Genomic DNA, 17,605 nt, shown 5'->3' with positions numbered 1-17,605 from the left:
TGTACAGAGGCATGGGAAGATTCTATCGCATACTTTGAATACGTGTGAGTTGTCTATCCTTTTTCTTTGCATACAAATTTACCATCACTTTGTCATATGCTCGTCTCTTTTTAACCCATGGTAGGATGGTATAGTAGTTTGATGGTAAAGTAGTATGATGGTAAAGCAGTACGATGGTAAAGTAGTATGGTAACTTATCCTTTTATCCTACTCCATATAAAATAAAACAAATACAGGTTATTTTTAAAAATTTATTGAATTTTTTATTTTAAATTGTTATGGAAATGTATATTTAATATATTTTTAATTTGTTTATTAGTGATTAAAAAAATGTGTCTAGATTGGTAGTCTTGACGCTATTTCAATTTTCATGGGATTTTCTATTTCTCCTACCAATCGTCCAATGGAGTGATGGACTTTAGCTAAAACCTCCTTACATTCGCGCAGCGTGTGTGTTTGAGCCAATAGAAGACCTTTATCAATAACCTAATGTACATATATCTATAATATATATATGTATTTATATTTATCACATAAAGAAATACATATATAAATATATATATACATACATTTTCTTTGAGGGTTTTCTCAATGTCATCCATCCTTGTCATCAGCACCTTTTGGTTTCTTAGGATTTCCTTAATACCTTGAGTTACTATAAAATAAAAAATATTTTATATAATTTATATCATTTAACCGTAATTTATCTTATTCATTATTTATTGAAATGTATATAATATACCTGTGTCCTGCTGTTGAAGGTTGTCTGGCTGTAGAATGCTGTGTCGTAGCTGAACATTGTATGGCGCTGAAACTTAAAACCTTCTTCTTTGTGATGCTAAACAAATAAATAACTGGCGTTCCGAAACAATTTCATATTTATATTTAAGAACAATAAATAGTGATTTATATAATAAATACTTGCCTCAATCGTCGCCTGTCACTTCACAACAAATGTGAGAAATGCAGTTTTCCACTTTGTTATATACTGATTACTTCTACTGATACTGATTACTTCTTACATCAAACGACTACAATGCATATCTCGCATATAGCACAACCATTCTTGTAGCACAACTGTGGAGGGAGGGAGTACGAAATATATTCCCAACATGTGACCTGTTTTCACATTAGCGAAGTTTTGCTGGGACCCCATGTGGTGTGCCGTACATACACATACACATATTTAACTAGATTAGTAAGACTTAAAATAGTATATAAGGTGTACAATATTAACAATAAAATCAGAATGAAATATTTCACATTCAATGAAGGTCATTTTATTTCCCCCCACCAGAGGTAAGGAATAAATAATCTTTTTTGAGTTCAAAAGTTTGATCTTACAAATCAAACAGTTTGATGTTATAATTCATACACCCTGAACAGGGTATATTAAGTTTGCCACGAAGTTTGTAACACCCAGAAGGAATCGTCGGAGATCCTATAAAGTATATATATAAATGATCAGTATGTCGAGCTGACTCGATTTAGCCATGTCCGTCTGTCCGTCCGTCTGTCCGTCTGTCTGTTGGTATATATACGAACTAGTCCCTCAGTTTTTAAGATATCGTTTTAAAATTTTGCAAACGTCATTTTCTCTTCAAGAAGCTGCTAATTTGTCGGAACGGCCGATATCGGACCACTATAACATATAGCTGCCGTACAAACTGAACGATCGGAATCAAGTTCTTCTATGGACAACTTTCACATATGACAAGATATATTAACGAAATTTGGTATATGTTATTTTCTAAGGCAACAATGTAATCTCCAAAGAAATTGTTCAGATCGGTTAACTATAGCATATAGCTGCCATACAAACTGAACGATCGGAATCAAGTTCTTGTATGGACAACTTTCACATTTGACAAGATATATTAAAGAAATTTGGTATATATTATTTTCTAAGGCAACAATGTAATCTCCCAAGAAATTGTTCAGATCGGTTAACTATAGCGTATAGCTGCCATACAAACTGAACGATGGGAATTAAGTTCTTGTATGGACAACTTTCACATTTGACAAGATATATTAACGAAATTTTGTATATGTAATTTTCTAAGGCAACAATGTAATCTCCGAAGAAATTGTTCAGATCGGTTAACTATAGCATATAGCTGCCATACAAACTGAACGATCGGAATCAAGTTCTTGTATGGACAACTTTCACATTTGACAAGATATATTAAAGAAATTTGGTATATATTATTTTCTAAGGCAACAATGTAATCTCCCAAGAAATTGTTCAGATCGGTTAACTATAGCATATAGCTGCCATACAAACTGAACGATCGGAATCAAGTTCTTGTATGGACAACTTTCACATTTGACAAGATATATTAACGAAATTTGGTATATATTATTTTCTAAGGCAACAATGTAATCTCCCAAGAAATTGTTCAGATCGGTTAACTATAGCGTATAGCTGCCATACAAACTGAACGATGGGAATTAAGTTCTTGTATGGACAACTTTCACATTTGACAAGATATATTAACGAAATTTTGTATATGTAATTTTCTAAGGCAACAATGTAATCTCCGAAGAAATTGTTCAGATCGGTTAACTATAGCATATAGCTGCCATACAAACTGAACGATCGGAATCATGTTGTTGTATGGACAACTTTCACATTTGACAAGATATATTCACGAAATTTGGTATATATTATTTTCTAAAACAACAATGTAATCTCCGAACAAATTGATCAGATCGGTTAACTATAGCACATAGCTTCCATACAAACTAAACACATAGTTACTAACAGAAATGCACCTGTGTTCTTTGTCACAACTGTTTCAAATCAACATATGTTGTAACATTGTTACTACCATTATTTTATTGATAACAAACAAACTTAAAGTGGTTGAACTCTGAAATTATTTTGATGTTTACGTAAAAATTTACGAATGAGTGAGCTAAGCAAAATTTTGTATAAAAGCCATGTATTTCAATTTTATTTGAATTATTCAATAAAGGGGACAATTCCGATTTCTTTGGCGCCGCGATTTGAAGGTACCGTTGGAAAGAGGAAGTCCTCCTGATTAAAAAATATATGGGGTTATACGTACCGCAAACGCAAACAAAATTCGCAAAATTCGAACATTTCAAGAAGCTATTTCACCACGTTAAACCCACTTTATTCACATTTTTCTCTTCAAATTAATTAAATCACACTATAATCTTTTAAATAAATCCACATTTTACACTTTTAGCAGGTTTTTTTTTTTTAAAATCTTTATTTTAAAAATTACATTTTACACTCGTTTGAACCTCATTTGTTTACCAAAAATTACGAAGAAATGGAGCGCTGCCATGTGATGACAAGGCAATTCGCTGAAATTTCTCTTTTTCGCGAAAATTCCTCTATTCATGCATATGGATATTTTCTTTTTTAAATTTATTAAGCATCATAAGAAATAAATGGAAATCGCTGACAGAAATAATAATCAAAATTTATCAATTTTATAACGAAAACTTAAATTTTGTTTGAATATGAGTGCATAATAACCAAAGAATATAACCACTTTCACCACTTTATAACAAAAAGTCAATATATTTTTTTTATTTTTAACGCAGAAAGGAGTACTACGCGATATTACTTCAGTCACACCGGGTATTCGCTCGGCCAGGGTTAATTTTTTAGAGCGCGGCCGAAGGCCGCCAACGCAGAAAGGAGTACTACGCGAAAGTACTTCGGTCACCCCGGGTATTCGCTCGACCAGGGTTATTTTTTTAGAGCACGGCCGAAGGCCGCCAACGCAGAAAGGAGTACTTCGCGAAAGTACTTCAGTCACATAAATTACGTATTACACATATACATACATACATATGTAGAAAGTATTTTTTTATAGTTAATATAGAAAAAAGAATCACGCGACAAAACAAACAAAGAATAATTGTTAAAACTCCTACATATATACTGTTTAAGATGTGGCAAGGCTCGTTTTCCTCATAATTGTAAACAATCTAACCTTTTCAACGATGAATGTGCTAAGTGATTTTTAAATTAATAAATTTAGGTAAAATATAGCAAAATAAAAGTGAAATGTAAGCTTATTTCAAAGCTTAGAGTGTGTATTTAAATATACAAAGTAAAAAATTTGAAAAAATTTTGTGAAACATAGAGAAATAACATGTTTTCTTAGTGCAAATTTTTGAACTTTTAATCGTGAATATTTTAAAAAATATTAGTAATTTTTACATTATTTTTGGATATTCCTTCTCTGGCTCCCCTATCCGTACATACCCCATTTATACGGAAGTTCGGTTTCTTTACCCCTCCGCCAAAGTAATCGGAATCGTGCCCAATAAAGTAATAATCAAGAAACTACATCTCAAGTTTCTTTACTCCCACGCTTTTGAATGTGAATTCGAATTGTGTTTTCAAGTGTTGTATTAATTGTGAAATTTTATTTTCTATTCTTTGAAATGCGTTGTGCAGTATTCGGATGCAATAATAACAACATTTCCCTACGGATAAAACAGTACTAAAACAATGGATTCATTTTTGTCGTCGTACGGACAAAATTAATGTTAAAAATGTATGCATTTGTGAAGTGCACTTCGCGCCAGAAGCCTTCGAAAGAAATTTTCAGTTTGACATGGGTAATTATAGCATTTTGATTACAATAATTTTACTTTTATAACCAAACCCTCTTCCAGGTTTAAGTTCGCGGAATCCAACGAAGTTGCTACCCAGCGCTTTTCCCACGTTAACTACTGCTCCTGCAGAGACTAATGAACGGCAGAAAAGGGTGGAGTTTCATTCCAAAGTTTTTGCATACTAACTACTGTTTCTTATCCTAATTATAATAATAATCTTAACTAACAATTTATTCCATTTATTTATACGCATGTACTATGTATGTGTGTTTATTATATTTTTGAAGGTAATATTTTGCAACGTGTGTCAGTTGATCTAAACTCCACAAACCCAATTGAAAAAAATGATGACTTGTAGATTCTCAATAACGACGGACTTAAGAATTTGCCAGGGTACATCTGCCACAAACTCGGTAAAGACAACCTCGAAATTTGTGGCAATTCAGAAAATTGTTCGTCTTATACTTGGGTAGATCACCTTTCTGAAGCAGGACTCTCAAAACCAACAGATATGTTAATGGAGCATATGAGATCCTTGCAAGCAGTATTTGACGACGTAAATGGTACTGATTTGCATATATGCACAAATTATGTTCAGAAGCACTTAGATTTAAGTAATTTTGTAAAGTGTTGCACGAAAGTAAAATAACTGTTTTCAGAGCTTGAAGGTATTTTAGGATTCGTTCCTTAAATAAATACTTAATTGAAAATACGTACAGCAAAAAAAGAAAATTAAAAAGACAATAAATTGATACTTGGTCACAAAATATTCAATATTTTTTTTTGTATAAATGTATATGTTTGAAACAAACACAGCAAAGAGACAAAATTAAATATGTAATACAATGAAAATACAATGAAATGAATACATAGGTAAATGTTCACTATAAAATATTCACTTATATTGACGTTAACTTTTCATTATATTCATGGTTTTGTATGCCTGCAATACAAAATTACTTCTTATTGCAAAGAAAGACAAACAACTGAAAATCAGCTGACTGTGCGTTGGTCAACCGTGACGTACGCAGAAAACAAACTTTGAACTCGTCATTGCTCGTCATCTTTTTTTCTATAATTCTTGGTAAGACAGGGTGCTTATTTACAATACACAATAACAATACGAGAGCATTAAGGAGGGAGTAGCATTATATTGTGTAAAACAGTAACCATAATTGCTTAGCCAAAGTAGATTTTTCGAAATTTAAATTATTTACTTATTGTGAACACTTTGAAGGAAAAACTCGTTTTTTGCGAACAACTTGTTATTGCAAAATTCATAATATCAAGAAAACAATGGTCCAGCGTTGGCTCGTAAATGACGAATAGAAAAAGTGTTGTTTACCTAAATGCGATGAAAAAAAGTTTGTTTCATTGCTTGATTTATTTGAATGAGTGCGAAGGAGAAAACATATGTAATTGTCAATAGTGACAATAGAAAATCCTAAAAAGGGTAATAAAAAAAACGATTGAAAGACGCATGTCGTTCGTGATCGTACCATCGTAAAGGAGGCTCGTACAACAAGAAGGTAAGTAAATGAATTTTGTGTGATTTTTTAACAATATTTTGAAAATAATTACTTCATTTATTTTTATAGCATTGGAAATTGGAAGTAGCAGCAGCAGCTATATCATCAGAAGCGGCAAATATCAATTGTTAAGTATGTGAAAAAAGTGTGTGTACTTTGAAATTGGACTGCGCAGTCCAATATGTTACGCAAAAATAAATACATACATACATAATACTTATACTTAGGATTACAAATTTACCATCACTTTGTCATATGCTCGTCTCTTTTTAACCCATGGTAGGATGGTATAGTAGTATGATGGTAAAGTATTATGATGGTAAAGCAGTACGATGGTAAAGTAGTATGGTATACTTATCCTTTTATCCTACTCCATATAAAATAAAACAAATACAGGTTATTTTTAAAAATTTATTGAATTTTTTATTTTAAATTGTTATGGAAATGTATATTTAATATATTTTTAATTTGTTTATTAGTGATTAAAAAACTGTGTCTAGATTGGTAGTCTTGACGCTATTTCAATTTTCATGGGATTTTCTATTTCTCCTACCAATCGTCCAATGGAGTGATGGACTTTAGCTAAAACCTCCTTACATTCGCGCAGCGTGTGTGTTTGAGCCAATAGAAGACCTTTATCAATAACCTAATGTACATATATATATATATATATATATGTATTTATATTTATCAAATAAAGAAATACATATATAAATATATATATACATACATTTTCTTTGAGGGTTTTCTCAATGTCATCCATCCTTGTCATCAGCACCTTTTGGTTTCTTAGGATTTCCTTAATACCTTGAGTTACTATAAAATAAAAAATATTTTATATAATTTATATCATTTAACCGTAATTTATCTTATTCATTATTTATTGAAATGTATATAATATACCTGTGTCCTGCTGTTGAAGGTTGTCTGGCTGTAGAATGCTGTGTCGTAGCTGAACATTGTATGGCGCTGAAACTTAAAACCTTCTTCTTTGTGATGCTAAACAAATAAATAACTGGCGTTCCGAAACAATTTCATATTTATATTTAAGAACAATAAATAGTGATTTATATAATAAATACTTGCCTCAATCGTCGCTGTCACTTCACAACAAATGTGAGAAATGCAGTTTTCCACTTTGTTATATACTGATTACTTCTACTGATACTGATTACTTCTTACATCAAACGACTACAATGCATATCTGCATATAGCACAACCATTCTTGTAGCACAACTGTGGAGGGAGGGAGTGTGTTGGTGAATACGTTAGCGAAGTTTTGCTGGGACCCCATGTGGTGTGCCGTACATACACATACACATATTTAACTAGATAAGTAAGACTTAAAATAGTATATAAGGTGTACAATATTAACAATAAAATCAGAATGAAATATTTCTCACTCAATGAAGGTCAATTATTTCCCCCCACCAGAGATAAGGAATAAATAATCTTTTTTGAGTTCAAAAGTTTGATCTTACAAATCAAACAGTTTGATGTTATAATTCATACACCCTGAACAGGGTATATTAAGTTTGCCACGAAGTTTGTAACACCCAGAAGGAATCGTCGGAGATCCTATAAAGTATATATATAAATGATCAGTATGTCGAGCTGACTCGATTTAGCCATGTCCGCCTGTCCGTCCGTCTGTCCGTCTGTCTGTTGGTATATATACGAACTAGTCCCTCAGTTTTTAAGATATCGTTTTAAAATTTTGCAAACGTCATTTTCTCTTCAAGAAGCTGCTAATTTGTCGGAACGGCCGATATCGGACCACTATAACATATAGCTGCCGTACAAACTGAACGATCGGAATCAAGTTCTTGTATGGACAACTTTCACATATGACAAGATATATTAACGAAACTTGGTATATGTTATTTTCTAAGGCAACAATGATATCTCCGAAGAAATTGTTCAGATCGGTTAACTATAGCGTATAGCTGCCATACAAACTGAACAATGGGAATTAAGTTCTTGTATGGACAACTTTCACATTTGACAAGATATATTAAAGAAATTTTGTATATATTATTTTCTAAGGCAACAATGTAATCTTCCAAGAAATTGTTCAGATCGGTTAACTATAGCGTATAGCTGCCATACAAACTGAACGATGGGAATTAAGTTCTTGTATGGACAACTTTCACATTTGACAAGATATATTAACGAAATTTTGTATATGTTATTTTCTAAGGCAACAATGTAATCTCCGAAGAAATTGTTCAGATCGGTTAACTATAGCATATAGCTGCCATACAAACTGAACGATCGGAATCAAGTTGTTGTATGGACAACTTTCACATTTGACAAGATATATTCACGAAATTTGGTATATATTATTTTCTAAAGCAACAATGTAATCTCCGAACAAATTGATCAGATTAACTATAGCACATAGCTTTCATACAAACTGAACACATAGTTACTAACAGAAATGCACCTGTGAAGGGTATTTAGCTTCGGTGCAACCGAAGTTAATGTTTTTTCTTGTTTTTATTTACATTTGCTTTGTCGCAACTTTGTCGAAATTGATATCGTATTCTATTGCTTATTGTTCTTTGGCACAACTGTTTCAAATCAACATATGTTGTAACATTGTTACTACCATTATTTTATTGATAACAAACAAACTTAAAGTGGTTGAACTCTGAAATTATTTTGATGTTTACGTAAAAATTTACGAATGAGTGAGCTAAGCAAAATTTTGTATAAAAGCCATGTATTTCAATTTTATTTGAATTATTCAATAAAGGGGACAATTCCGATTTCTTTGGCGCCGCGATTTGAAGGTACCGTTGGAAAGAGGAAGTCCTCCTGATTAAAAAATATATGGGGTCATACGTACCGCAAACGCAAACAAAATTCGCAAAATTCGAACATTTCAAGAAGCTATTTCACCACGTTAAACCCACTTTATTCACATTTTTCTCTTCAAATTAATTAAATCACACTATAATCTTTTAAATAAATCCACATTTTACACTTTTAGCAGGTTTTTTATTTAAAAAATCTTTATTTTAAAAATTACATTTTACACTCGTTTGAACCTCATTTGTTTACCAAAAATTACGAAGAAATGGAGCGCTGCCATATGATAACAAGACAATTCGCTGAAATCCCTCTTTTTCGCGAAAATTCCTCTATTCATGCATATCGATATTTTCTGTTTTAAATTTAATAAACATCATAAGAAATAAATGGAAATCGCTGACAGAAATAATAATCAAAATTTATCAATTTTATAACGAAAACTTAAATTTTGTTTGAATATGAGTGCATAATAACCAAAGAATATAACCACTTTCACCACTTTATAACAAAAAGTCAATATATTGTTTTTATTTTTAACGCAGAAAGGAGTACTACGCGAAAGTACTTCGGTCACCCCGGGTATTCGCTCGACCAGGGTTATTTTTTTAGAGCACGGCCGAAGGCCGCCAACGCAGAAAGGAGTACTTCGCGAAAGTACTTCAGTCACATAAATTACGTATTACACATATACATACATACATATGTAGAAAGTATTTTTTTATAGTTAATATAGAAAAAAGAATCACGCGACAAAACAAACAAAGAATAATTGTTAAAACTCCTACATATTTACTGTTTAAGATGTGACAAGGCTCGTTTTCCTCATAATTGTAAACAATCTAACCTTTTCAACGATGAATGTGCTAAGTGATTTTTAAATTAATAAATTTAGGTAAAATATAGCAAAATAAAAGTGAAATGTAGGCTTATTTCAAAGCTTAGAGTGTGTATTTAAATATACAAAGTAAAAAATGTGAAAAAATTTTGTGAAACATAGAGAAATAACATGTTTTCTTAGTGCAAATTTTTGAACTTTTAATCGTGAATATTTTAAAAAATATTAGTAATTTTTACATTATTTTTGGATATTCCTTCTCTGGCTCCCCTATCCGTACATACCCCATTTATACGGAAGTTCGGTTTCTTTACCCCTCCCAAAGTAATCGGAATCGTGCCCAATAAAGTAATAATCAAGAAACTACATCTCAAGTTTCTTTACTCCCACGCTTTTGAATGTGAATTCGAATTGTGTTTTCAAGTGTTGTATTAATTGTGAAATTTTATTTTCTATTCTTTGAAATGCGTTGTGCAGTATTCGGATGCAATAATAACAACATTTCCCTACGGATAAAACAGTACTAAAACAATGGATTCATTTTTGTCGTCGTACGGACAAAATTAATGTTAAAAATGTATGCATTTGTGAAGTGCACTTCGCGCCAGAAGCCTTCGAAAGAAATTTTCAGTTTGACATGGGTAATTATAGCATTTTGATTACAATAATTTTACTTTTATAACCAAACCCTCTTCCAGGTTTAAGTTCGCGGAATCCAACGAAGTTGCTACCCAGCGCTTTTCCCACGTTAACTACTGCTCCTGCAGAGGCTAATGAACGGCAGAAAAGGGTGGAGTTTCATTCCAAAGTTTTTGCATACTAACTACTGTTTCTTATCCTAATTATAATAATAATCTTAACTAACAATTTATTCCATTTATTTATACGCATGTATGTATGTGTGTTTATTTTATTTTTGAAGGTAATATTTTGCAACGTGTGTCAGTTGATCTAAACTCCACAAACCCAATTGTAAAAAATGATGACTTGTAGATTCTCAATAACGACGGACTTAAGAATTTGCCAGGGTACATCTGCCACAAACTCGGTAAAGACAACCTCGAAATTTGTGGCAATTCAGAAAATTGTTCGTCTTATACTTGGGTAGATCACCTTTCTGAAGCAGGACTCTCAAAACCAACAGATATGTTAATGGAGCATATGAGATCCTTGCAAGCAGTATTTGACGACGTAAATGGTACTGATTTGCATATATGCACAAATTATGTTCAGAAGCACTTAGATTTAAGTAATTTTGTAAAGTGTTGCACGAAAGTAAAATAACTGTTTTTCAGAGCTTGAAGGTATTTTAGGATTCGTTCCTTAAATAAATACTTAATTGAAAATACGTACAGCAAAAAAAGAAAATTAAAAAGACAGTAAATTGATACTTGGTCACAAAATATTCAATATTTTTTTTTGTATAAATGTATATGTTTGAAACAAACACAGCAAAGAGACAAAATTAAATATGTAATACAATGAAAATACAATGAAATGAATACATAGGTAAATGTTCACTATAAAATATTCACTTATATTGACGTTAACTTTTCATTATATTCATGGTTTTGTATGCCTGCAATACAAAATTACTTCTTATTGCAAAGAAAGACAAACAACTGAAAATCAGCTGACTGTGCGTTGGTCAACCGTGACGTACGCAGAAAACAAACTTTGAACTCGTCATTGCTCGTCATCTTTTTTTCTATAATTCTTGGTAAGGCAGGGTGCTTATTTACAATACACAATAACAATACGAGAGCATTAAGGAGGGAGTAGCATTATATTGTGTAAAACAGTAACCATAATTGCTTAGCCAAAGTAGATTTTTCGAAATTTAAATTTTTTACTTATTGTGAACACTTTGAAGGAAAAACTCGTTTTTTGCGAACAACTTGTTATTGCAAAATTCATAATATCAAGAAAACAATGGTCCAGCGTTGGCTCGTAAATGACGAATAGAAAAAGTGTTCGAAGTTTGAAAACAATTTGTGCAGTTATGAAATTATGAGTCACCGGCTTTGAAATCGTGAGCTTAAATTTTTAAAATTAGATGTAAAACGTTCATAAGACAAGTAAACAAAATTGTAACTTCGTCGATTATTACTTCAAAATTAGAAAGAAAAACCCTACTCTCACCTTACATGTTCGGTTACTCCCGAAGTTAACATTTCCTTATTGTTTTTAAGTTTTGTCAACTCCTGAGAAATATGATTATTGAAAGAAAATGTATTGTCAAATTTGTTTGAGAAAACACATTTTGGAACGCAATTTTAAATATTGTAATTAGAAGGCAATATGCTATGTCCCTTCGCATACGAGATTTCCGAACATTTACCCAAAATTCAGAGAAAGCTGCGATTTAAAAACTATCAATATCATACTGAAGTTTATTTTCGTCTTCCGAATTTTTGATTATTGAGAATATTTTTGAGTCAGCTGCATATGCAAAAATTTAGTAAAAGGAAAACAACAGGAAATGTCGATGATAAACAGCACAAAGAGAAGCGGAGCTAAAAGGCTTACTTGTGACATTCCCGATGGCTCAATGGAAGCATCGGATGACACTCCAATGACAATAACAACACAACGTTTATTGTATAAATATAGCTCGATCCCGTGCAAGAAGACAGAGTGCAAACCTAAAAAGAATAACTTTTTAATTATGATATTGTGTTGAACGTTAGCAGAGACTTTAGAGATATCTGTATAAACTCTTTAAATCCAGCGGAGAAAGCTAACATGCAATCATCACTAAAAAAACAGCTAAATTTGACACAGTAGAGCGAACAGAAACAAACCCTGACGACGTTAACGATTAATTTACCTGCAGGATAATTTCTTATCTGTAACGGAGCACATTTTGGAAATGGTGGAGAGTTTAAAAATATACTTATAAATATACGGATAATACATTCTTTTTACCGTCTTTAAGAATAGGGGTAACGAATGTCAATTTCCAGTCTGAAATAAGGTCACCTGTTGACAGACTTATGGAAGAAAAGCTTCAGATGATAAGCAAAGGCAGGACAATTTTTTATAAGCACAGGCGGCTGCCAATCAAGATCAATTTTGAAAGAAGGCTTGATATCACAAATAGCCTTGGCAATGTCATCCTACTAAAGACACAGTGTAGCAAAATTTAAAAATGAACAATTGTTAGCAGAAAAAGTAGATGTAGCTCCAAGCTCATGATGTACATAATTAGATTTGAGAAAAGTTGGCAGTTTCACTAGGAGTGCATGCCGACTTATCATTATAGCATAAAACGGAAGGAATGATCGACACCCCATTCTAGATTTCAAAACCATGAACTTTTGTTAAAAAGAACTTCCTGTATTATTTATTTTGAAGATTTTTCAACCTTTGAGGTCCTTAGTACACACAAGCAACTTACATATTCCAGTTATATGTACATTGTTGTATATTTTTAATGGGGATATTATGACAACAAAATTTTGAATGAATTTATAAAATTTTGAAAAACAATACGTAATCCAAAAAATAAATCATCCCATCCCCAAGAGTTAATTTGAATCAGGTTAAGGCTAAGCAGGCTATCAATGAGATATAGCTCGTGAGAAGACGAAACATTGAAGAGAATAATGACAGAACTATAGGAACTACTGAACCAGACAATATTTCTTAGATTAAAGTCACCAAGAATACAAATATTATTCGGACTCAACTTATTTAAAACCTGTGAAATATTAGTTGCATGAATCTTATATAACTAGAAAGAACTATTAGAAAGGATGTAGAAAACAACAATGAACAGAGACTCATTGATACAAACTCAAGACAAAATTTAAATTTAAGTCGAAATACTCACTGCCATAGTAACCAGAATTAAGACAAGGCCGATAGTCTTAGTTACTAGTTTCCTTGCTAAATGTAATGTAATTATTTATAATTATAGTTCATAAAAATATATAAATAAATAAAGAATTAAGACAAGTCTCAACTGTAGCAAATGTACGAATATTTTATTTAGGTCTAATACTAGAAAAACGGTGATAGTTGACCTTGAGACAAGAATAGTGCATGAAACGGACAAGCAAAATTATTATTAATATACCATTTTCGGATGGGATCTAAGTGGACTAGTTGCGGAACCAGTTGCTATGATGACAACTCAAGTTGGGGAAATCTCCAACGAATACCTCAATTCACAACTAAGAAAATTTTGGGAGTTAGAAGAATTTGTGAGAATTTTTACAGAACCACAATTACACGATCAGATGATTGCCGGTACGTCGTACGACTGCCACTAAAGCCAGAATGTACAACACACTCGCCTTAGGTCATTCACGCACCTTTGCTATCCAACAGTTTTTAAGTATGGAAAAAAACCTACTTAAAACAGGCGAGCTGAAACCAGAATATGATAAGGTCGTAGAAGAACACCTCCATTTCGACCCTATGGAGGAAGTTAGCCTTGGCGAAAAAATCATACAAAGTATATACTACTCGTTTTATTTACCACATCATGCAATAGTAAAGCCAAACAAAAAAAAACCACAAAGAGTTGTCTTCAATGCGTAAAAATCCACCAGTTCGGAAAATTCCCTAAGCGACATTTTCTTTACGGAACCCACGCTTCAGCCAGACCTAATGCTGCTTATTTTAAACTGGCATATATTCAAATACGTATTCAACGGGGACGTCGAAATAAATTATTTTCAGAAAATCCCCACTACTCCACTACGCGACTTTAAGATAAAAACTGTTACCTTTGGCGTCAACTGTGGTCCATACTTGGTCATTCGAACACTACACGAATTGGCAGAAAACACCAACTCAGAATTCCCTCTGGCAACCCAGGTGTTAAAAACGCAAACGTTTGTAGACGACATTTTGTCTGGAAGTCACAGGGGATGTTCGAGCAAGCAAATAACTGCGGCAATATTGCAATGCTGATCTTTTTTTTACAGATACTCAGCTGATAACAAATATTTTAGTTTAAGAAGTCTTAAAAATTAATTTTTAATCAATTTAACAGTGGATAACTTGGTGGATAGTGAGCGTAGTTTGCTTCTTAAATACAAAAATCAAGGCAACAAAGTTTTGTGTAAAAAAGTGGCTTATGACCGAAATTTTAAAGAAGAGGGCAATTGTAAAATCGCAAAACTTCTTTAAAACAATTCGATGTTATCCTCCAGATATATATTTATCACATTTTCGGATGTCTCGTGAAACACAATTAATGATAATAACTAGTTATAAACAAAAATAAAGAGCGATTTCGCTTGCCTCATTTTTCCATTATAAATTTTGTTGATTTTTGCGCGCAAGAAGTGTCAAAATTTGAGTTGCTCGAACGTTTGAAATTTGCAAAAGTTGCTACATTTTTGCGTCGAATATGATGCTTTGCAATATTGCCGTAGTGATTGAGACTCGAACATCCCCACAGTCTTCCACAAGCATACGAATCCTTATCACAGGTTATAAAATCCCTCAAAACCGCAGGGTTTCCACTGAAAAAGATTACTGCAGATCATTTAGATATAATAAAACATATACCGAAGGAAAACTTGTTGGACACTAATTTTCTTAAATTCGAGAAGGAAAGTACAACAAAGACTCTGGGGATTCAGTGGAATGCGATATCTGACCAGTTTTCATACACTACGGAGTCAATATCTGCATTCTCCGCCATTACAAAATGACAAATTCTATCCTCTGTGGCAAAACTTTTCGACCCCGTAAGTAAAGAAAAACCACTTCGTTTAGAAAAGTGGTCCCAGTTCGCGAGTAATATAAACGATATTTTATTCCCCCGAACACAAAGTCGAATTACATGGCTTCTGTGACGCCTCTGAGAAGACATACGGTGCCACTAAGGTGCCTCCTTTAAAAACGCTAAGTGTACCTCGACTTGAGCTCTGTGGCGCCCTACTACTCGCAAAATTATTTTCCATGGTGCAGACCCACTTAACTGTAGGACGGTATTTCAAATTCCTTACGTACAGCTGCAACCGAAGCCATTGGTTTTCGGAAAGTGCAAAAGAACAGCTATTACGACGAGGAGTGCCGTGTCGCAGCGAAGAAAAAACAAGCTGCCTACCACGCAACGTTACGATCGACCACAACACGTCCGGGATGGGATAGATACCGAGAGTTTAAACGGGAAGCCAGACGCATTTGTAGACAGAAAAAGAATGAGGCTGAAATGCGTGAGTACGAAGAGCTTGATAAGCTGGCCGACAGGGGTAATTCTCGAAAATTCTACGACAAAATGCGGCGGCTTATTGAAGGTTTCAAGACCGGAGCATACTCTTGTAGAACCCCCAAAGGTGATCTAGTGACCGATGTCCAGAGCATACTTAAATTATGGAGGGAACACTTCTCCAGACTGCTGAATGGCAGTGAATGCACAACGCCAGGAGAAGGCGAATCCGATTCCCCAATCGACGACGATGGAGCCGACGTTCCATTGCCCGATCATGAAGAAGTTCGAACAGCAATTACCCGCCTGAAGAACAACAAAGCGGCGGGGGCCGATGGATTGCCGGCCGAGCTATTCAAACACGGCGGAAAAGAACTTATAAGGAGCATGCATCAGCTTCTTTGTAAAATATGGTCGGACGAAAGCATGCCCAACGATTGGAATTTAAGTGTGCTATGCCCAATCCATAAACAAGGAGACCCCACAATCTGCGCCAACTACCGTGGGATTAGCCTCCTCAACATCGCATATAAGGTTCTATCGAGCGTATTGTGTGAAAGATTAAAGCCCACCGTCAACAAACTTATTGGACCTTATCAGTGTGGCTTCAGACCTGGAAAATCAACAACCGACCAGATATTCACCATGCGCCAAATCTTGGAAAAGACCCGTGAAAGAAGAATCGACACACACCACCTCTTCGTCGATTTCAAAGCTGCTTTCGACAGCACGAAAAGGAACTGCCTCTATGCCGCGATGTCTGAATTTGGTATCCCCGCAAAACTAATACGGCTGTGTAAACTGACGCTGAGCAACACTAAAAGCTCCGTCAGAATAGGGAAGGACCTCTCCGAGCCGTTCGATAGCAAACGAGGTTTCAGACAAGGCGATTCCCTATCGTATGACTTTTTCAACCTGCTTCTGGAGTTCGAGCTGCAGAACTTAATAGAGAAGGTAGCATCTTCTATAAGAGTGTACAGCTGCTGGCGTATGCTGATGATATTGATGTCATCGGCCTTAACACCCGCGCCGTTAGTTCTGCTTTCTCCAGACTAGACAAGGAAGCAAAACAAATGGGTCTGGCAGTGAACGAGGGCAAGACGAAATATCTCCTGTCATCAAACAAACAGTCGCCGCACTCGCGACTTGGCACTCACGTCACTGTTGACAGTCATAACTTTGAAGTTGTAGATACTTTCGTCTATTTAGGAACCAGTATTAACACCACCAACAATGTCAGCCTGGAAATCCAACGCAGGATAACTCTTGCCAACAGGTGCCACTTCGGACTGAGTAGGCAATTGAAAAGTCCTCTCTTGACGAACAAAAGCTAAACTGTATAAGTCGCTCATAATTCCCGTGCTGCTATATGGTGCAGAGGCTTGGACGATGTCAACAACTGATGAGTCGACGTTGCGAGTTTTCGAGAGAAAAGTTCTGCGAAAGATTTATGGTCCTTTGCGCGTTGGCCACGGCGAATATCGCATTCGATGGAACGATGAGCTGTACGAGATATACGACGACATTGACATAGTTCAGCAAATTAAAAGACAGCGGCTACGCTGGCTAGGTCATGTTGTCCGAATGGACGAAAACACTCCAGCTCTGAAAGTATTCGACGCTGTACTCGCCGGGGAAAGCAGAGGA

The 17,605-nt window shown here is 34.2% G+C and overlaps 2 long non-coding RNA genes across 3 annotated transcripts; both read right to left on the bottom strand.

The window, feature by feature from the left end:
* Positions 1 to 286: 286 nt before the first annotated feature.
* Positions 287 to 903, bottom strand: LOC120769381. Of its 2 annotated transcripts, none has more exons than XR_005704841.1 (3): positions 743 to 903; positions 570 to 655; positions 287 to 501 (listed from the first exon to the last, which is right to left on the bottom strand). It is a non-coding gene; the product is annotated as an uncharacterized LOC120769381 (long non-coding RNA). The 2 variants fall into 2 exon arrangements; XR_005704842.1 differs by having other exon boundaries at positions 287 to 486.
* A 5,684-nt stretch (positions 904 to 6,587) lies between these two features.
* Positions 6,588 to 7,199, bottom strand: LOC120768889. The gene is made up of 3 exons (XR_005704797.1): positions 7,038 to 7,199; positions 6,865 to 6,950; positions 6,588 to 6,780 (listed from the first exon to the last, which is right to left on the bottom strand). It is a non-coding gene; the product is annotated as an uncharacterized LOC120768889 (long non-coding RNA).
* Positions 7,200 to 17,605: the final 10,406 nt, after the last annotated feature.

Source organism: Bactrocera tryoni, chromosome 2 (genome assembly GCF_016617805.1).
Source record: "Bactrocera tryoni isolate S06 chromosome 2, CSIRO_BtryS06_freeze2, whole genome shotgun sequence".
Lineage (NCBI taxonomy): Eukaryota > Metazoa > Arthropoda > Insecta > Diptera > Tephritidae > Bactrocera > Bactrocera tryoni.
Note: the sequence above shows the minus strand (reverse complement) of the source record. Positions and strands in the feature narration are given on the sequence as shown.